A 23562-nucleotide genomic window follows, 5' to 3' on the forward strand; every position below is an offset into this window, starting at 1 on the left:
GTGCCGACCCTAGCAAGGAGGAGGGGAGGCGCCGACCCCTAGTAGAAGAAGAGGTGCTGCCAACCCTAGGAGAAGAAGAGGTGTCGCCGTCCCTAGGAGAAGAAGAGGTGTCGCCGGTCCTAGGAGAAGAAGATGAGCCGGCCCTAGCAAGGGAGGAGGAGGTGGCGCCGAAACCGAAACCAACAACTCATGGATGGGTGGATGCGAGGCTTTATATAGAGGCTACAACAGAGACCTAGAGGAGGAATTAGTTTAGGCCTCCTGATGGGCTTGGGCTTCCTGTATTCGGTCCGAACACTCAACTCAAGTCCATCAATAATAACTCATACCACGAAAGGGTGATTATTGAACTACCGCACCAATCTCATATTACAATATGAGTTCCTTCTTATCATGAGTGTGTTAATCTCCCCGTGTTTAAGATATCGTATATCCGTTAATTAAATGAGTTACTGGCAACTCAATTAATTAACATTTGATTCCAAGAGTAGTATCACTCAACTTTATTATCATGCCGGACTAAGTCCACCTGCAGGGTTTATATGATAATCCTTATGAGTTCCTCAAGTGAACATTATCAGCCTAAATAATTAGGACACAGATTCCTTCTATAATCAACAACACATCATATAAATAGTATTATTTCCCAACTCATCGGGCCTATTGATTTAACGAATAAATCTCATCCATTGATAAGTTAAAGAAATAAATACTAAGTATACGTGCTTGTTATTATATAGGGATTAAGAGGACACACATCCATAATAACAGAGGTTCTGTTCTTTTTTATAGTCAGTATAAATCGAACAACCTCAAATGGTCCTGCTCAATACACACATAGTGTACTAGTGTAATTTTATAGTCAAGACAGACTAATACCAAATTACACTACAACCGTTTCAATGGTTTGTCCCAATCCATCTTGGTTGTGAGCCACTATTTATAATTTATAAGGAACTGATAACATGATCTTCTGTGTGACACCACACACCATGTTATCTACAATATAAATTAAATGGACAACTACATTGACATATATATAAATACAAAATGCAAACATTTGATTAAAGTTATTCTCATTTCAAAATATTTCAAAACAGATGTTCATACAAAAGATAGGCTTATAGTATACATCCCAACAAGTTTAACGTAAACAAAATGTTCAAATATAATTAAATTGTTCAAATTTTTTCAAATGGATAATAAATTCAAATACAACACAATCAAATAGTTCAAATACATGGAAATGAAACTCAAATTTTAAGAAACAACACTATATTTAATTAACTAATGACTGTCAACTCATGAACATATCATCTGCAAGCTTGTCTCTCCATTCTGTCCAAGCAACACTGGTCTCACAATACCTTATCTAATTATCATCATCGTCATCGTAATCATCATCGTCATCGTAACTTTCATTTGACTTAAGGACACCTACCTAAGTCTTTATTGGATCAATTGTCATTTCAGATCTTATGAAATTATAGAGAATATAACAAGTAGATATAATCCTACATTGAGTCTTTGACGAATAAAAAGACTTATCTCTCAATATAGCCCATCTAGCTTTTAAAATGTCAAAACACCTCTCAATGCAATTTCTCGCTTGAGAGTGTTTCATATTAAAGTATTCTTTGGCTGTAGTTGGTTGGTAACCTTGCCTCTATTCAGCCAAGTGGTACCTTTGACCTCTATATGGTGCCAAAAATCCTTCCCCTTTTGTATAACTAGCATCACACAAATAATAACAACCTATAAATATTACAAGTGAACATGTATTAATATATAGAAGAAAAGATATACAAACAAAATAGTTGTTAACTATATTACAAGTAACTATTAATCTTTTATGACCATTATAACTTAATTACCTTGAAGAATCTTCAAGCCATTTCTCCTACTAATAGCATCCCTTAAGACTCTACCATCTGCCGCAGATCCTTCCCAACCCGGTAAGACATAGCTAAATTTCATGTTCGGTGTGCATACACCCAAGACATTGGTTGCAATTTCACCTTTTCTGGTTCGATACCTAGGGCTATCATCTGCTGGGACTTTGATATTAATATAAGTCTCATTTAATGCTCCCAAACAACCCTACACTCAAAGAAGTATCATAAAATTAAATTAATTTTATTGCGTACATTAAAATAATTAAAAACTAATTTATGGAAATTATATACTTGTACCTTAAATCATTTCCACCTCTTATCCGTGTGATTTTCTGGTATTGGTTCTTGTTTCTCAAGCAAAATATTGTGTAACCTTAGAACGGAGTTCAAAACTAAATGAAATTGTATACTAACTATTGTTGGTGCAGGTAGCACTAACGGTCTAACCTAGGTTTTGATGAATGACAAATAGGTTAAGTTAATTTTGTTGTTGTCTGACACTTTGATCAAGTGTGCAGGAGAAGTCCAGACAGGTCGACGGGCTGACCGGATGTCTGGCACGAAGTCCAAGCGGGTCGACGGGCTGACCGGACGCTTGGCAAGAAGTCCAGCTAGGTCGACGGGCTGACCGGATAGCTGGCGAGAAGTCCAAGCGGGTCGACGGGCTGACCGGACGCTTGGCAAGAAGTCCAGCTAGGTCGACGGGCTGACCGGATAGCTGGCGAGAAGTCCAGACGGGTCGAAGGGCTGACCGAACGTCTGGCAGGTAAGTAAGGTAAGTCACTAGAGGGGAGTGACTGCGAGGACGCGTTCTCGGGAAGGGAACATTAGGCGTCGATCCGGCTTAGATCCATTTTGGATGTCTAAGTCGAGATCGTGACTAGATTCCGGTCTCGGAAAGACAGAATCTAAGTCATACTATTTTTGCTAATTCATACTCACTGTACTTTTGCTAACAATCTGTGTTGCAGGGTAAATTTGCCTTCGGACTAACGTTTGTCTTGCAGGACGGATTCTGCGGGAAAACAGGGTCCGGGCGCCCGGAAGGAATCCGGGCGGTCCGGGCGCCCGGAAGGGATCCGGGCGCCCGGGAGGCAAACTTCATCCAAACTCGCGCGTCGCCACGTGGAGCATCTCGGTTTGAGCAGCTACGTCACATTCCAGGCGCCCGGAAGGAATCCAGGCGCCCGGAGCAACATATAAAAGAAGCCCCAGGCAGGAGCTTCAGAATCAACTTTTGCATCTGAGAACTCTGAGATTACTCGCTCTGCTGCTCTGCGCTCCAACGACGCTCACAAAGCTCCGACGACACAATCCCGCTCTTTTAAATTCCTTGTCTGTCGGTACAGCTTTGTTTTTCTTTTCATTAGCATCTTTCTGTACTTAAATTGTAATTATCCGAATTGCTAGTGAATTGCCCAACGAAAGTACTCAAGGAGTACGGGCCTTCGAGTATGAGTCGTCACAGGCTCCGAACGAAGTAAAAAACCTTGTGTCTATTTTACTTTTCCGCTGCGCTTATACTTGATATTTTCGAATCGATATTCACCCCCCCTCTATCGAATCTAACGGTCCTACAAGTGGTATCAGAGCAGGTACTACTCTGATTTGGTGCAACCACCAATCAGACTAGGGGTGAAAAAAAAATTTTCTTCTTATTTTTTTTCTCTTCAGTTTTACACTTAATTTCAAACTGGTTTATCATTTTTTTTGTTGCAACTAAATCTAAATTGGTGCAACACCAATCTAGATTCTTCTACTATTTTTTTTTCTTCCCACACTACTAATTCAAGATCAAGTCTTGGGATATTTTTTTGGTTATTTACTTGTGCACAGGATGTCCCAACAAGAAGGCTTCAGCACAGTACGACTTCCACTCTTCAACGGGGATGATTTTCCGTACTGGAAGAAGCGCATGGAGGTTTACCTCAAAACAGACTTCGACCAGTGGATGAGCGTTACGAGACCCTACAAAATTCCAGCAGACACCTCCGGGAATATACTGGATCCTGAAGACTGGACAACAGACTTGAAGAAAAAGGCGTCAACAGAAAATAAACCGATCAACACTCTACAGTGCTGACTAACAAGAGAAGAACTGAACAGAGTCGGTCCACACAAAAACGCTAAAGAGCTGTGGGACAAATTGATCAAGCTACATGAGGGAATGAGCGACGCCAAGGTAACAAAACGAGACCTGCTTTTAAATAAAATTTTTAATATAAAAATGCAGGAAGGTGAAACGGCGAATCAGCTCCACGCGAGGATCAAGGACATCCTCAACGGGCTTCATGCGATAGGCCACCAGATGGAAAATAGAGACTTAATAAGGTACGCATTAAATGCTTTCCCACGTAATAGTTTGTGGGCATCAATCGTAGATGCCTACAAAATCTCTAAAAATCTTTCTAAGTTGAAATTAGACGAGCTCTTCTGTGAATTAGAATTACATGAACAAACTAATCTTGGGCCAAGAAAGGTATAGCTTTATTTGCGATTCCTCGAAAGAAAAGAAGAGCAAGCCCGAATATGAAGAAGATTCCGACCAAGACTCAGAAGACGAAGAACACTGGTGAACTTGATAAGAAAAATGTTCACCAGGAGAAAGAAAGCAAAAAGGACCTTCAAAAGATCAGTTCTCCTCGGAACAAAAGAGCGTGACTTGCTACGGTGCAACAAAAGGGACACTACAACGAATGCCCAAAACTGAAGTTCGACAAACCGAAGTCAATCAAAGAAGGCCCTCAAAGCAACGTGGGGCGACTCCTCGGACGAATCGGAGGAAGAAGAGCGGAAACATCAGAGCCACCTCGCACTAATGGCTCGCGAAGCTAAAACAGTAGGAAGATGAAGACGGGTCTGAACCCGAAACAAGCCACGAGTCCGTACTCGTTTCCGAAGGCCCGAATGAGGTATATTTTAATTTAAACAAATTTTTTTTTAGAATTATTTCCTGTTTAAATAGTAAATTAATTAAACTAGAAAATGAAAACAAATCACTTCTTGAGGAAAATCAAAACCTCAAGGAACAAATAAAAAATTCAAATCCAACTCAAGATCTAACACTTGAGGAGGAGAATTTATCATTAAAAAATGAAATAAACAATTTAAAAGAGATGTTAGAAAAATTCACAACAAGATCTAAGAATCTAGACTTAATCCTAAATAATCAAAAAGCATGCTATAATAAAACCGGACTAGGATATAAGTCGAATTCAAATAAAACCTTCAAATCATTAATAACCCAATACAAATCAACCAATCTAGCTTGGGTTCCGAAAGCGTGCTTAACCACGCAAATAGGACTTAATCAATATTATATACCTAAAGAAAAAATACATTATATAAAATCGAATAAACCAAACCAAAATCCAAAATACAAACCTAAATCAAATTCAAAATTTAAACACTTTAAAAATCAACAAAATTATCACCAAGTTAACCATAACTATAAAAGGAATCGACACAAACCTAAATCCAAAAATTTAAATTAATGGCCAATAATTCAGGGGGAGGCTCCAGAATAGCAAAACTAACTTACCCGACAGGGTAACCTAAAACAAACTAACCCGGAAGGGTAATTAGGATTAGAGACCAAGTTTAATTTGAATCATGGTACTGGTGAAGTTTTTGGATGATAGTACGTCAGGGAAACTTGGGCATCGCATGTCTAGAAAGATATGGTTTCGATCTAGTGCATTTGGCCAAGTGGAACTGACCGAAGCTACCCTTAAATGAATCCTAACCAGTTAGACCAAGATTTAGTACTAAGCTCCGTGGATAGGACTATTCGGAAAACCTCGAAAGGTTGGTTACTACTAATGACGTCCATGTGACTCACCAAGCTTAGAAGTTTATCCGAAGAATGCCTATCTGTGTAGACCAAAGCTAAATCTGAATTTAACACAAGTTAAACCAAAGCTCCATAATTAAAAATTCAATTTCATCTCACAAAATCATATGATTCCCTAATTGATAATATAGATCGGGTGAGATAAATAAGGCTTAAATTTGTTAACTCAAAAATTAATTTTAACTTTAAACTTAAAAAATTAATCTCAAAATTTTAATTTTAAAATTAATTTCAAATTTTTAATTTTAAACTTAAAAATTTATTTCAAAATTTTAACTTTAAACTTAAAAATTTATTTCAAAATTTTAATTTTAAACTTAAAAATTAATTTCAAAATTTTAATTTTAAACTTAAAAATTAATTTCAAAATTTTAACTTTAAACTTAAAAATTAATTTCAAAATTTTAATTTTAAACTTAAAAATTAATTTCAAAATTTTAATTTTAAACTTAAAAATTAATTTCAAAATTTTAACTTTAAACTTAAAAATTAATTTCAAAATTTTAATTTTAAACTTAAAAAATTAATTTCAAAATTTTAACTTTAAACTTAAAAATTAATTTCAAATTTTTAATTTTAAACTTAAAAATTAATTTCAAATTTTTAACTTTAAACTTAAAAATTAATTTCAAAATTTTAACTTTAAACTTAAAAATTAATTTCAAAATTTTAATTTTAAACTTAAAAATTAATTTCAAAACTTTAATTTTAAAACTTAACTTAAATAGTGCCTGCTCAAAAATAAAAAGACTAACGTTAAATCCCATTTACTGTAGGAAACCAAGTGGATTTTGGACAGTGGTTGCTCCAAACATATGACTGGAGATCACACCAAGTTCACTCAACTCACTTACAAAAGCTTAGGAACAGTTGCCTTTGGAAACAACGGCAAACTCAAGGTAATTGGTATAGGTAATATTGAATTAAAAATAGACTTTATAATTACAAATGTTCTACTTGTTGAAAATTTTAAATATAATCTTCTAAGTATAAGTCAATTGTGTGATACTAGGTATAAGGTTAAATTTCTATCCACAGAGTGTTTAATCAAACATCTAGATAATCTTACCATAAGCCTAAAAGGTTTTAGAAAAGACAACATCTATGCCATTAACTTAACCACTTCTTCCATTAATTGCTATTTAACACAAAAAGAAGAAACTTGGTTATGGCATAGAAGGATGTCTCACACCAACTTTAGAAATATAAGTAAACTAAATGGACTTGTGAGAGGCTTACCAAAATTACCTAACTTAGATTCAACCATATGTAATGCTTGTCAACAAGGTAAACAAACTACATCCACTCACAAACAAACAAATCAGCCACAAACTAACTCAATATTAGAACTTCTACATTTAGACCTTTTTGATTCCCATGGAGTCAAATCTATAAATGGAAACTTATATTGTTTAGTAATTATAGATGATTATTCTAGATTTACTTGGGTAAAATTCTTAAAACATAAAGATGAAACTTTTGAAATCTTTATAAATTTTTGCAAACAAATTGAAAACGAAAAAGATATTAAAATTAAAAGAATTAGGAGTGACAATGGGGGGAATTTAAAAATCATAATTTTAACAAATTCTGTCTTGAAAATGGCTACCATCACGAATTTTCATGTCCTAAAACCCCCCAACAAAATGGAATTGTAGAAAGAAAAATTAGAACCTTGCTAGAAGCCTCTAGAACCATGTTAAATGAATATAACCTACCTAAATATTTCTAGGCAGAAGCTGTTAGCACAGCCTGCTATGTGCAAAATAGAACAACATTAAATAAAAGACATAATAAAACCTTCTTTGAAATATTTTATAACAAACAACCTAACATAAAATATTTTAAAGTATTTGGGTGTCCAGCATTCATCCTAAATACTAGAGAACACTTAGGAAAATTCACCTCTAAAGTAGAAAATGAAATTTTTGTAGGATATTCTCTAAACAGTAGGGGTTACAGAATATATAATAAAATAACACTAAAAATCGAGGAAACCACAAATGTAAAATTTGAAGAAACCCAAGGACAAACTCAACTTCAACCTACTGAAATTAATAATTCTGAAGAAACCAATCAATCCCTAGACTATGAAGAAGATGAACACACTCAAGAAAATGAACCCCCTAGAACTATAAGAGTAAATCCTAACCATCCAACTGATCAAATAATAGGTGACCCAGACTTGAGAGTTCAAACCAGATCATCCTTTAGAAACCTAAGTCAAATTTCTCTAATTTCAAAAATTGAACCCAAAACTGTGGATGAATCCCTACTAGACCCAGACTGGATTATAGCTATGCAAGAAGAACTAGCCCAATTTGAGCGTAATGAAGTTTGGGACCTAGTACCACCACCTAAGAATAAGAAAATAATAGAAACAAAATGGGTATTCAGAAACAAGTTAAGTGAAACTGGGGAAATTACTAGAATTAAAGCTAGGCTAGTTGCCAAAGGGTTTAGTCAGGTTGAAGGACTTGACTATGATGAAACCTATGCCCCAGTAGCCAGATTAGAATCCATTAGAATGTTACTAAGTTATGCAGCCCACAAGGGATTTAAACTATACCAAATGGATGTTAAGTCTGCTTTTCTTAATGGACTAATTAAAAAAGAAGTTTATGTAGGTCAGTCTCCTGGGTTTGAAAGTCTAGAACACCTTGATTATGTTTTTAAGTTAAAGAAAGCATTATATGGACTTAAACAAGTACCCAGAGCATGGTATGAAAGGCTAGCATCGTACTTAACATCTAAAGGATTCAACCAAGGTCAAATTGACCCAACCTTGTTTGTTAAATCATTAAATACAGACATATTTATTGCTCAAATATACGTAGATGATATAATATTTGGTTCAACAAATTCAGAATTTTTAGAAGAATTTATTAATCTAATGGAAAAAGAATTTGAAATGAGCTTAGTAGGAAAATTAACTTATTTCTTAGGTTTACAAATCAAACAAACAAATGAAGGAAATTATATTTATCAACATAAATACACTAAAGACTTACTTAAAAAATTCGGAATGGAAAATACAAAAGAAATAAAAACACCTATGGCAGTAAACACAATCTTAGACAATGACCCAAGTGGAAAACCAGTTGACTTAAAATATTATAGGAGTGCAATAGGAAGCCTACTGTACTTAACTGCAAGCCGACCTGATATTTTATTTGCAGTTAGTATGTGTGCTAGATACCAAACTTGTGCTAAGGAATCCCATTTAACACAAGTTAAAAGAATTTTTCAATATCTTAAGGGAACAACAAATGTAGGAATTTGGTATCCTAGGACAAATAATTTTGAACTAATAGGGTATTCTGACTCAGATTATGCTGGATGTAAATTAGACCGCAAAAGCACAAGTGGTGGATGCCAATTATTAGGTTCATCACTTGTCAGCTGGTTTAGTAGAAAGCAACATTGTGTTGCTCTATCTACAATTGAGTCAGAATACATAGCTATAGGCGAATGCGTTGCACAATTATTATGGATGATGCATACTCTAAAAGATTTCAACTTAAACATCACAAATGTAAAAGTATTAATTGACAATATAAGTTTAATTAACTTAACCAAGAACCCTGTGCATCATTCAAGAACAAAACATATTGAAATTATGCACCACTTTATCAGAGATCATGTTACTAAAGGTAATATTGAACTCAAGTACATTGAGTTCAAATCAAATTTAGCTAACATTTTCACAAAACCACTCCCTGAAAGTGAATTTAGCAACTTACGTCGAAAATTAGGGATGTGCTTAATAGACTAGGATTTTTCAAAAATATTCAAAAATTATTTTCAAATTATAAGTTAAACCTGTTTGTTTTCAAAACTTTCCATTGTTAGATTTTCAAAAACAGTTTTGGCCTTAGACTAGTTTTTGAATCCTTAGAAAGCATGTACCCATAGGACTAGTGTTTGAGCATCTCACCAACACCTTAGGTTTACCTTGCTTGTGTTTGACAAACATAGAAAGGGGTGAGATGCATAGGCCAACTGTCTGGACTTAAAATGCTTATTTCAGTGCATCAGCATAAGTCTGGACGTTAAATACAAATCAGACATTAATCAGATTAAGTTCATCAGCCAAGTCAAACACTGACTGCTTATAATCAACTTGATCTGACTAACCAAGTGAAAGCTACTATCTTCTGATAGTTAGTTAGTACCTAATTGGTTAGACAGTTGCGTAATTTTAAGTGTCAAGTTCAGGGGGAGAAATTAATTAAAAATTTTGTATGTTTTTTACATCTATTTTAAAACTAACTTATTTTTTAACACCAGTCTTCAAAAAGGTTAAAATTTAACTGAGTGTTTGAAAAATTGGAAGTTTAAAAATCCCACATAATCTTTAAACTTGATTTTAAAGTTGAAAATTATTACAAATCTAAACTTATTCAGTTTTGTAACATATGCTTGAAACTTAAACTTTCCAAACTTAGCTTTTATCAAATTAGCCTTAACAATTTATTTTGGATAAAAATTTTACTTGTCTTTTGAAAAATTAAAAATTTTGCTTTGTTTTGAAAAATCAAATTTGAAAATGGGAATTTGAAAAGTAGAAATTACCTTTTGACAAGTAAATGTTACTTAAATTTGAAAAATCGGATTTGAAAAATTTTACACGTTTGAAAAGTTAAACTTGATTAACTTTAAACCTATACTTTTCAAAATTAAACTTGTCTCCCCCAAGTCAACTTGACTATTTTTTTAACTTGCTGTTAAAAATTATACTTTTATCAGTATCTTTGAATTTTTGAACTAAACTTTTTATTACTCTACACTATGCTTGTTTACCCTTGCTTATTTTCTGATGAATGCCAAAGGTGGAGGGTTAGGTGGTTAAGTTAGCTAAACCAAATTGAAATCACTAAAACTAACTTTAAAACCGATGTACCTGTTTTATTTATTTTTGCATCCTTTCACTAACTTAATCAGGTTGTTATTCCATCAAAAAGGGGGAGATTGTTGGTGCAAGTAGCACTTGTTAGGATCGATGGTCGCGGCTAGAGAGGGGGGGTGTGAATAGCCGACCCCAAATCTTCGTTTCTTTCTACAAATCAACGTTAGCGCAGTGGAAATAAAAATAATAGAAACAAAAGCGGAGAAATCAAACCTCAACACGCGTCGATGTAACGAGGTTCGGAGATATACTCCTACTCCTCGGCGTGTCCGTAAGGTGGACGAAGCCTATCAATCCATCGGTGGATGAGTCCCCGGAGAACCGGCTAATATATATACTCCTTCTGGGTGGAGAAACCTCGCCACAATCTTTTTTGCACTAGCAAGAATAGGAGTACAAGAATACACAAGAAGAAGCAACAATATAAATGTAAAAACAAACAATCTTGCCTTCTCGTCGGCTGTTGATGAAGCAGTAACTTCACGGGCCGAATACAGCAGCAACTGTTGGAGACCCCAGCCGAGGAAGCTCACACGAAGCTTCTGCTAAGAAGAGCTCAGCAAAGCTCAGCAACAGCAAGCTCTTACAAAAGCAAGAGGTAGCAGCTGAGGAGAGGAAGAAGAAGAAGTATTGCTATAGAAGCCCTCGATCTCCTTTTATAACCTGCACTGCAAAGAAGACAGCGAAGAAGACGGAGATAGCCGTTGTCACTCATAACGGCTATACCTGGACCGATCAGGCTCCACCCTGATCGGTCCGAGGCCTCCCTGATCGGTCTTGGGACCGATCAGGACCTATGCTGATCGGTCCCCAGACCGATCAACACTCTTCACAGAGAACTCGCCCAACTCTCTGATCGTCTCCTGATCGGTCTATGGACCGATCAGGGTGCATGTGGATCAGTCCACAGACCGATCCCCTCCTTTTCTCTTTGCCTTCTGTTCATTTTCAGATCGGTCTGCAGACCGATCAGATAACATACAGTAGCATACTGTTTGGTTACTGATCGGTCACCAGACTGATCAGATAACCCAGTGTATCACTGGATCGATCCAGCTCTTGGTTTTTGCAATTTTGCTCAAACCAAGTCCAAACCAATATCCGGTCAACCTTGACCTATTGGTATCTCATGCTTAGCATCTGGTCACTCCCTTGACCTGCTAAGACTCCCTACCAAGTGTCCGGTCAATCCCTTTGACCCACTTAAACTTTTTTCTTCGTGCCAAGTATCCGGTCACTCCCTTGACCTACTTGACCTTCACAACACCAGATGTCAGATCAGCCTTGATCCATCTGGATTTTTCCTGCCGGCTTAACTCACGGGACTTCCCATTGCTGGCTTCCTCACGGGACTTTCCTTGCAGCTTCACTCACGGGACTTTCTGGCTTCACTCACGGGACTTTCACTTTCACCTAGCTTCACTCACTAGGGTTTCACCTGCCTCACTTCACTCACCAATATGGCTTCACTCACCAAGATTTTTCCGTCTGCCTGGCTTCACTCACCAGGACTTTCACCTGGTTTCACTCATCAGGATTTTCACCTGGCTTCACTCACCAGGATTTTCCATCTGCCTTCCTGATCTAGAGAACGAGCTACCGAGCCCTCTCCGTCTTTCACTTCCGGTCCAGAGAACGAGCTACCGAGCCCTCTCTGACATAGTCCGGAGAACGAGCTACCGAGCCCTCTCCGACTTCCACTTGCCAAGTTCCCATACTTGGACTTCTCCGTGCCAAGTCTCCATACTTGGACTTTCTCCCGTGCCAAGCTCCCTGCTTGGACTTTTCCCGTGCCAAGCTCCCTGCTTGGACTTTTCCGTGCCAAGTCAACTCACCTCGGGTCAACCAGGTCAACCTTGACCAAGGGTTGCACCCACAACCTTCCAAGTTTCTGTTCTTGTCAAACATCAAGATACAACTTGAGTCAGGTCAACTCGAGTCAGGTCAACCAGGTCAACCTTGACCTAAGGTTGCACCAACAATCTCCCATCAAAATACAACTCTTTTGTTTTCGTCAAACATCAAAATACAACTCGAGTCAGGTCAACTCGAGTCGGGTCAACCAGGTCAACCTTGACCTAAGGTTGCACCAACAATCTCCCCCTTTTTGATGTTTGACAAAACCATAACCTAACTTAGGTTTTCTAATGTTCTTCCTTGAACATTCTCTCCAAACCTACACTCTCCCCCTTTTTGACACACATCAAAAAGAGTGAATCAAGGTCAAGAGTTTCTTTCTAATGAAGGTCCCATACCTTTCATTGAAACCCTTAATTTCCCCCTTGATACTAAGGTCAACAATTAACTTAGTGATAATCCCATATCACTCAAGTCTTTAGGAGTAAAACTCCCCCCAAAAGTCAACTCCCCTTGACTAATAGGTAAAATTCCCCCTAAAGGTCAACTCCCCCTTGACCATTGCACCAACAATGTCTTGGAGAGTTTCAAGCCTTTAGAAATCCAAAACACCAACTCCCAGCTGAAATTTCAGACAAAACAGTCGAAAATCAGCAAGTTGGCACGCGCTGATCGGTCACCTGACCGATCAGACCTTCCCTGGATCGGTCACCAGACCGATCCACACTTCCCTAGATCGGTCCAGTGACCGATCCAGAGTGCCCTGGACCGATCAGAATCCCCTCTGATCGGTCCCTAACTCTGATATCAGAAGTTTCTGATTTTTCTACTTCCGAAATTCAGAAACCTCTCAAAAATCACATAAAATTTCAAAAATTGTAAAATTTTGAGGATACATTCCTCATAACATATATTATCACGGAAAAATAATTTTCGATGAAAATAACTTCCATTTTCAAAACTTGATACAAAGTTCGAAAAACTTTGAAATGGTTCAAGTTTAACTCAACTTTGTATCAACTTGCTCAATGATGAATGCTATCACTAGAAAAGCTTCATCAAGGTTTTTCAAATCAATTTTAAAATGATTTTAAACCCTTTAATTTAGGACCATAATCTCAGGACTATATGTACATGACTTTTACACAAGTTTTCCCTATGATCCTCCAATTTCGAATTAGACTCATCTAGGTACAAGAACTATGAACCTTGATCCTAACTCATCATCCTAATATCTCACACACATCTAAGGTGTATCAAATACATCCAAGTCAATTTTGATGTGAGATATGGATTTAGGTCATCTTAACTAGGTTCTCATGCATTTTCTAAACAACAATTTGATCTCCATATCAAATTGTGTTTTAGTCCTTAAATCAATTTCATTGATTATAAATGCAAGAGATGATGACATGGCATAAAATAGTATCATAAATGGAACATGTGCCAATGTCATGATGTCATGGCATAAAGTGTGAAACTCTAGCTAAGGCATGACATATAAATAACCTAAGCATTATCATGACATTTCAAATGATACTAAATTAAATATGATGTCATGACATGGCATATGACAAACAATATATGAAAAATAACATGTAAAGGTATAGGAAATACCTAATTCTAGCCTTAGTTGTCATTTTTGATAATTTTGATCATTTTGCCATAGGTTCTATATTCCTAAGAGTAATAGACCTAAAATCATATACCAAGGATGTTTAGATCACTATGTGCCAATTAAACTGACCTAAGAGAACTCCTCAAATGTAGTTGGCACATTCTAATCACCTTAGGAATAATTCTTAATTTCATTTTCAAGGCTTGATCACACCTTGAAAATTCCTAAAGTGCCACATTTTGCCATGATTAGGTTAACTACCTATTCAAGTAAGGTTGGCACACCCTAACTCATCTAGCGTGATGAAATCACGCTCCTAGGAACCCAATACCTATTTGAGCTCATTGGGTTCACTAAATATTCACTAGGGATGACTTCCCTAGCAACCCTCCTAGGCTTTGAAGCCTTGGTCATTTGGGACTCATCAAGATCAACTCTAGGGGTGACTCCCCTTGTGACCTTGGTGATGGTCTTCCTAGTCCTAGGTTTTGTTCCATAATCGAATGGAACATCATGGTAAGTGGGCTTGACCACTTGGGACTTAGGTTTGTGACCCAAACCTTTCTTGTCCTTGGACTTGGGTTTTTGACCCCTAGACCCTAGAGTCAAATCCTCAAGAGCCTTTTCTAGAGAGTCAAGTCTTGACCTCAAGACTTGATTTTCTTTCTCTAATACCTCAAGCTTTAATTTATCATTTTTCTTTGAGGTATTCCTAGGCATATGTCTAGATGATTTGGGATTTCTACCTAGATTTTCCTTAGCCTTAGATGGGTTAATTCTAGGGTTGACATTTCTAGTATTATCCTTATCTAGGTTAACATGTTTGGCTCCTAAGCTCATGTATTGGTTCCTAAAGTTAACATGCTTATCATTATTAACAATTGTAACAAAACTACTAGCATGTGTCTTATTGCAAGAATGAGACTTAAATGTTACCTTAGGGTTTGCCTTAGCTCCCCCTATTGACGTGCTCGGTCTCTTGTCCTTGTGAGGTTGCCTCCCCCTCGGACAATGACTCCTATAGTGTCTCTTTCGCTTGCATTGGAAGCACACCACGTGCTCATTGCCTTTGCGTGTCGGGACTCCGGCTTCCTTGACCTTTGGCGCCGGTGGAGTCTTCCTAACCCTCTTTGGACACTTACTCTTGTAATGCCCAAATTCCCTACACTCAAAGCACATTATGTGTAATTTATTTGAAATTAAATGGCTTGAGTTACCTAGGGTTGAGGATGGATGTGAGCTCTCTTCTTCATCCCTTCCGGAGATAGAAGCTTCTTCTTCTTGCTCCGATCTTGAAGAGGAACTCTCCTCCTCTTCTTCCTTAGATGTTGAGTAGCCCTCAACCTCTAAATCCATGGCTCCATGATGTGAGCTACTTGGCTCACTTGACTCCTCTTCATGACTTGAAGTGGAGTTCTCCTCATGGAACTTTGCCAAGTTATTCCACAACTCCTTGGCATCGTTATATCCACCTATCCTACACAAAACATCATTAGGTAAAGAAAATTCAATGATTTTCGTTACCTCATCATTGATGGTTGATTGGTGGATTTGCTCCTTCGTCCACTTCTTCTTCTCCAAAAGTTCTCCTTCTTTATCCAATGGAGGAGTAAAACCTAATTGCACACACCTCCAATTTTCTAGGTTAGTCATAAGAAAGTACTTCATTCTTACCTTCCAAAACGCGAAGTCGTCGCGATCGTAGAAAGGTGGAATTGTGACGTCTTCTCCAAATAACTCCATTCTCTAGCTCGTGCTCCCCCGGGTGTTGATCCAACGAAGAGCGACCTCGCTCTGATACCACTTGTTAGGATCGATGGTCGCGGCTAGAGAGGGGGGGTGTGAATAGCCCACCCCAAATCTTCGTTTCTTTCTACAAATCAAGGTTAACGCAGCGGAAATAAAAATAATAGAAACGAAAGCGGAGAAATCAAACCTCAACACGCGTCGATGTAACGAGGTTCGGAGATATACTCCTACTCCTCGGCGTGTCCGTAAGGTGGACGAAGCCTATCACTCCGTTGGTGGATGAGTCCCCGGAGAACCGGCTAATATATATACTCCTTCTGGGTGGAGAAACCTCGCCACAATCTTTCTTGCACTAGCAAGAATAGGAGTACAAGAATACACAAGAAGAAGCAACAATATGAATGTAAAAACAAACAATCTTGCCTTCTCGTAAATTTGTTGATGAGCGCAACTTCACGGGCCAAATCTGACAGCTGTTGGAGACCCGTAGGAAGCTCACGACTTCATAAGAAGAGCTCGAAAGCTCGACAACAAGCTCTTACGAAGCAAGAGGTAGCGGTGAGGAGGAGGAAGAAGAAGTATTGTTGTAGAAGCCCTCGATCTCCTTTTATAACACGCTGCAAAGAAGGCAGTGAAGAAGCGGAGATAGCGTTGTCACTCATAGCGGCTATACGGACCGATCGGGCTCCACCACGATCGGTCAGGCCTCCCTGATCGGTCTTGGGACCGATCAGGACCTATGCTGATCGGTCCCCAGACCGATCAACACTCTTCACAGAGAACTCGCCCAACTCTCTGATCGTCTCCTGATCGGTCTATGGACCGATCAGGGTGCATGTGGATCAGTCCACAGACCGATCCCCTCCTTTTCTCTTTGCCTTCTGTTCATTTTCAGATCGGTCTGCAGACCGATCAGATAACATACAGTAGCATACTGTTTGGTTACTGATCGGTCACCAGACTGATCAGATAACCCAGTGTATCACTGGATCGATCCACTGATCGATCCAGCTCTTGGTTTTTGCCCAAACCAAGTCCCACGCCTTCCAAACCAATATCCGGTCAACCTTAACCTATTGGTATCTCATGCTTAGCATCTGGTCACTCCCTTGACCTGCTAAGACTCCCTACCAAGCGTCCGGTCAATCCCTTTGACCCACTTAGACTTTTCTCTTCGTGCCAAGTATCCGGTCACTCCCTTGACCTACTTGACCTTCACAACACCAGATGTCCGATCAGCCTTGATCCATCTGGATTTTCCTACTGCCAACTCACCGGACTTCCAACTGCTGGCTTCACTCACCGGGACTTTCCTTCTGGACTTCTCAACTGCCCGGCTTCACTCACGGGACTTTCACTTTCACCTAGTTTCACTCACTAGGGTTTTCACAGCTTCCTGGCTTCACTCAACTGCTCGGCTTCACTCACGGGACTTTCACCTGCCTGGCTTCATTCACCAGGACTTTCCATCTGCTGGCTTCACTCACGGGATTTTCACGGCTTCACTCACCGGATTTTCCATCGCCTTCACGATCTAGAGAGCAGAGCTCTGGCCCTCTCCGTCTTTCACTTCGGTCCGGAGGCAGAGCTCAGACCCTCTCGACATAGTCAGGAGGCAGAGCTACCGAGCCCTCTCCGACTTCCACTTGCCAAGTTCCCATACTTGGACTTCTCCGTGCCAAGTCTCCATACTTGGACTTTCTCCCGTGCCAAGCTCCCTGCTTGGACTTTTCCCGTGCCAAGCCTGCTTGGACTTTTCCGTGCCAAGTCAACTCACCTCGGGTCAACCAGGTCAACCTTGACCAAGGGTTGCACCCACAACCTCCCAAGTTTCTGTTCTTGTCAAACATCAAGATACAACTTGAGTCAGGTCAACTCGAGTCAGGTCAAGCAGGTCAACCTTGAGCTAAGGTTGCACCAACAATCTCCCATCAAAATACAACTCTTCTGTTCTCGTCAAACATCAAAATACAACTCGAGTCAGGTCAACTCGAGTCGGGTCAACCAGGTCAACCTTGACCTAAGGTTGCACCAATAGCACTAACGGTCTAACATAGGTTTTGATGAATGATAAATAGGTTAAGTTAGTTTTGTTGTTGTCTGATAATTTGATCAAGTGTGCAGGAGAAGTCCAGACAGGTCGACGGGCTGACCGGATGTCTGGCACGAAGTCCAAGCGGGTCGACGGGCTGACCGGACGCTTGGCAAGAAGTCCAGCTAGGTCGACGGGCTGATCGGATAGCTGGCGAGAAGTCCAAGCGGGTCGACGGGCTGACCGGACGCTTGGCAAGAAGTCCAGCTAGGTCGACAGGCTGACCGGATAGCTGGCGAGAAGTCCAGACGGGTCGAAGGGCTGACCGGACGTCTGGCAGGTAAGTGAGGTAAGTCACTAGAGTGGAGTGACTGCGAGGACGCGTTCCCGGGAAGGGAACATTAGGCGTCGATCCGGCTTAGATCCATTTTGGATGTCTAAGTCGAGATCGTGACTAGATTCCGGTCTCGGAAAGATGGAATCTAAGTCATACTATTTTTGCTAATTCATACTCACTGTGCTTTTGCTAACAATCTGTGTTGCAGGGTAAATTTGCCTTTGGACTAACGTTTGTCTTGCAGGACGGATTCTGCGGGAAAACAGGGTCCGGGCGCCCGGAGGTCCGGGCGCCTGGAAGGGATCCGGGCGCTCGGGTGGCAAACTTCATCCAAACTCGCGCGTCGCCACGTGGAGCATCTCGGTTTGAGCAGCTACGTCACATTCCAGGCGCCCGGAAGGAATCCAGGCGCCCGGAGCAACATATAAAAGAAGCCCCAGGCAGGAGCTTCAGAATCAACTTTTGCATCTGAGAACTCTGAGATTACTCGCTCTGCTGCTCTGCGCTCCAACGACGCTCACAAAGTTTCGACGACACAATCCCGCTCTTTTAAATTCCTTGTCTGTAGGTACAGCTTTGTTTTTCTTTTCATTAGCATCTTTCTGTACTTAAATTGTAATTATCCGAATTGCTAGTGAATTGCCCAACGAAAGTACTCAAGGAGTACGGGCCTTCGAGTAGGAGTCGTCACAGGCTCCGAACGAAGTAAAAAACCTTGTGTCTACTTTACTTTTTCGCTGCGCTTATACTTGATATTTTCGAATCGATATTCACCCCTCCTCTATCGAATCTAACGGTCCTACAACTATCTCACCGAATCTAGATGTTTGGCGTTTTAGGACCCTATTCTTCACATTATGTGCAATAATGTGAAGAAAAGATATTACAAGTTCACTAATTGACATATTTCTGGTTCCTTGCAATTGCCCACGAGTCGTTAGCAAATAACAAAGTTTGGCTAAAGTCCTTCTATCCATCCTACAATTTTCCACGCATTGTCGATCACTACAAAAAACTATCTCATTTAAGTTTATAGACTTAATATTATATCTACACAATGGTTGATCACCATATGATAAGCTCCTCCTGAACCTAGCATTCCTTCTCTTGATAGTTAAGACAATTGTCAATAATAAAAGCAAAAAGATCCTCCTTTCCATCATCTTCATGTGCATAATGAATACAGAAGCCATTTTCATCTCTTGCCTTACTGACAATCGAGTCATTGCAACCTATCATATAAAAAGTGTTAGGATATATACTAAAAGCCTAGCTTTTTGTATGAACATTTATTGAATGAACATTTATTTTGTAATAAGAATCGCATTGGTCAAATGTCTGCATTTATGTTAAATATAGTTGCCCATTTAATTTATATTATAGATAACATTGTGTGTGGTGTCACACAGAAGATCATGTTATCAGTTCCTTATAAATTATAAATAGTAGCTCACAACCAAGATGAATTGGGGCAAACCATTGGAATGGTTGTAGTATAATTTGGTATTAGTTTATCTTGACTATAAAATTACACTAGTACACTATGTGTGTATTGAGTAGGACCATTTGAGGTTGTTCCTTTTATACTGACTGCATAAAAGAACATAATTTCTATTATTATGGATGTGCGTACTCTTAATCCCGATATAATAATAAGCACATATACTTAGTATTTATTTCTTTAATTTATAAATGGGTGAGATTTATACGTTAAATCAATATGCCCAATAAGTTAGAAAATAATATTATTTATATGGTGTGTTGTTGATTACAGAAGGAAACTGTGTCCTAGTTATCTAGGTTGATGATGTCCCCTTGAGGAGCTCATAAGGATTGTTATGTAAACCCTGCAGGTGGACTTAGTCCGATATGATAATGAAGTTGAGTGGTACTACTCTTGGAGCTAGATATTAATTAATTGAGTTGTCAGTAACTTGTTTAATTAATGGGCATTCGATATCTTAAACACAAGGAGATTAATGCACTCATGACAAGAAGAAGTTCATAATGTAATATGAGATTGGTGCGGTAGTTCAATAATAATTTTTTAGTGGTATGAGTTATTATTGATGAACTTGAGATGAGTGTTCGAGTTGAACATAGGAAGCTCAAGCTCATCGGGAGACCAAAACCAATTCCTCCTCTCGGTCCCTGTTATAGCCTCTATAAAGCCTTATATCCACCAAGTCTACTTTTTACCCAAGTAATGGGCCGGACACATCCTTGCTTGGTGCAAGGGGGCCGGCCAAGCATTAGCTTGGAGCCTAAGAAATGACCGACCAAAGCATGGCTTGGTGCCCAAGCTAGGGGTCGACCACTGGATTAAAAGGGGATTTTATTTTTATTAAAATCTTTCCTTTTATAGCCATTCACATGATTTTAAAAGAGAGTTTTAAATTTAAAATCTTTCCTTTTATAGCTGTCTACAAAGGATTAAAAGAGACATTTTAATTTTGTTAAAATCTTTCTTTATTTGTAGTGTTTAAAAGAGATATTTTAATTTTGATAAAACTTTCCTTTTTTGTAACCATGATTTAAAAGAAACGTTTTAATTTTAATCTTTTTTTTTAGTCATCTACAATGTTTAAAAGAGAGGGATTAATTTTAAAACTTTCCTTTTGTAACCATCACAATAGAAAATTTAAAAGAGAAAAATTTTAATTGTTATTAAAATTTCCTTTTTTTTCATAACCAAAGATTATAAAAGAGAGGTAGAGGGTGCCTTATGGTTGATACACACGTCTCTTAATTCTCTTGCTCCATAAGGGTCGACTCTTCCTTTTTCTATTCTATTCCTTGGTGGGTGACACTCTCTCTTTTTCCCTTCTTTTTCCTTTTGCTTCCTTAGGGCCGACGACACATCAAGTGGCATCTTCTTGTGGCCGGTTGCTTGGAGAGGAAGAAGAAGAGTAGGAAGTTTCCTATTTTGGTTTCCCTTGGTGGTCGAATTTCTTAGAGAAGAAGAAATTGTTTGGGTGGATTTCATCTTGGTAGATCGTCACCCACACAACGTTCAAGAGAATGAGAGGAATACAGCAGAAGATCAAGAGGTCTTTGTTTACAAAGAAAGGTATAACCAGTTCTTAATTCCGCAGCGAAACTAGTTTTTCTTTTTATGAATCCTGAAATACCAACACAAGAGGCTAGCGATTTCATGTTTCATTTTTTGTGTTTTGATTTAGTGTTTAGATCTTGTGCTTCTATTGAGATCTTTGTAGTTAAACCTAGGGTTACTATAAAAAGTTTAAATATTCAATTTCTTTGAAAGACTTTGTCTAGAAAGTGGTGGATGATCCCATACCCAAGAAGGTCGAGTGTCTCGCCATGTTTAACCTGGAAGTCAATCCTTGAAATAGATATTTAATCAACTTCTGTAATATGGGATGAACTTGGATTAATAATGTTAAGTATCGTTTGCAATCCAAATTTTAACTACTGAATAACACATGAGTTGAACTTGAACTAAATATGTTAAGTTCCGTTTCCAATTCAAGTTTAACTCATGAGGAACACATAGGTTGTTAGGAAAGTTCTGTGCTTGTACAAATTTTTGTACAGGAGAAGCAGAACGGAATTCCGAGTAGCATTCAACAAAAAGGATAATGAACCAAATTGAAAATCAACAAGGTAGAAAATCCCAACAACTGATAAGAGAAAAACAAATACAAACATAGTGTATTGACAAAGATGTATTAAGCATAGATCACAAAACTGAATGGGATGAGCAAGTAAATTAAAGGTGGGTGATGGAGATTTGAAATGGTCATTGTAACAACCATTGGACACAGATACAAACATAATTTATTCATTCTTTGCTTTCGAAGAGAAAAAGGTTGCCCTTAGCAAACACATAGAAAATAAAAAGATCGACAACGATGTAATGAAATTTCGATTGTGAGGAAGATATCAAGATTAGCTAATAACTTGAAAACAGTTTGCCAAAAAACTTCACAATAAAATGCAAACAGAATAGGCAAACTGGAGTTTTTTTTATCTCTTTAAAAATGATTTTTTTTTTTTACCCCAAAGCGAGATCCTCTTGAAGTTGGACTCCAACCGAGATGGAGAAGCTTGCTGCCAATGATTCCAGGGGTCCGAGGTGGAGAAGCTTGTTGTCGCTGTCGATTTGAAGAAGACAAAGCAATAGAAGTTTGTCGCCGTCGATGAAGAAGGCGAAGCGGGAGAAGTTTGTCGTCACTGCCGGTTCGAAGAAGACGAAGAGGGAGAAGTCTGTCGCCATTGGTTCGAAGAAGACAAAGTGGGAGAAGACAAGCCGAAGTCTGTTGTCGTTGCTCTAGGGTTTGCGAAAAAAAGGGAAGAAAAGTGTCCAATAAACAACGAAGGAAGGTTATATTTGAGAACAAAATTTATTTAACCTCGGAATCGTCCAAAACCTTACGATTTGGAGGTTTTCTGATTCCGGGATATAACCTCATTTTGCTAACGTGGCGAGAATCAAATATAACTTTGGAGTCACTCTTGACCCTGAACCAAACATGCCCTAACCGTTTAAGTCGATAATGGTTCATGGTTCAAAGCTGTTGGTTCATGATTCATCGCAGTAGAGCTTGCACTTATTTAAGTTGTGTACGTATTTCTTTAGGGTGCGTTTGATTTAAGTTATTATATATAACCTTGGTTATATGATTACCAGGTAATCACATAACAAAGGTTATAGGGAATAAAATATAACCAAACGTTGTTTGATTCAACCTAGGTAATGCAATAAAAACTTGTTTGTTTGAAGATTTTAATGAATAACTTAATTTAATATTTTACTGTATTATCCTCAGTTACAAAACCAACCATATATTATTATTATTATTTGTTAAACTCTAGGTTTTTCTTTTTTTATATATATGTTTTTTTTTACTTTTTCTGTTTCACATTTTTCTTTTTTATTTTTTTTACGTTTTCTATTTTTTTACATTTTTTATTTTTAATAAATTTTTTATGTTTTTTCTATTTCTTAAATTTTTATTTTTTTAATACATTTTTTATACATTTTTCTATTTTTTACGTTATTCTTTTATCGGAGGATATTTTTGGTAAAAAAAAAATTGTTAACCTCGGAATAAAAAAAACCTTAGTTTTCTGATTCCGGGTTGCATGCCCCTTTTACTGATGTGTCGGGCATGAAACATTATTCGGGAATCATTAATTACCTAAACCAAACAGAGTTTTCGTTAATAACCTTAGATGGATAACCAAGATTATCAAGGATAACCCCTAACCAAACACACCCTTACCATATAATTTTCTTATCTTTTTACCCTTTTATTTTATGAAGTAACGTTGTTAATTAGTATTAT

The sequence above is a fragment of the Zingiber officinale genome, chromosome 3B (genome assembly GCF_018446385.1).
Source record: "Zingiber officinale cultivar Zhangliang chromosome 3B, Zo_v1.1, whole genome shotgun sequence".
Taxonomy (NCBI): Eukaryota; Viridiplantae; Streptophyta; class Magnoliopsida; order Zingiberales; family Zingiberaceae; genus Zingiber; species Zingiber officinale.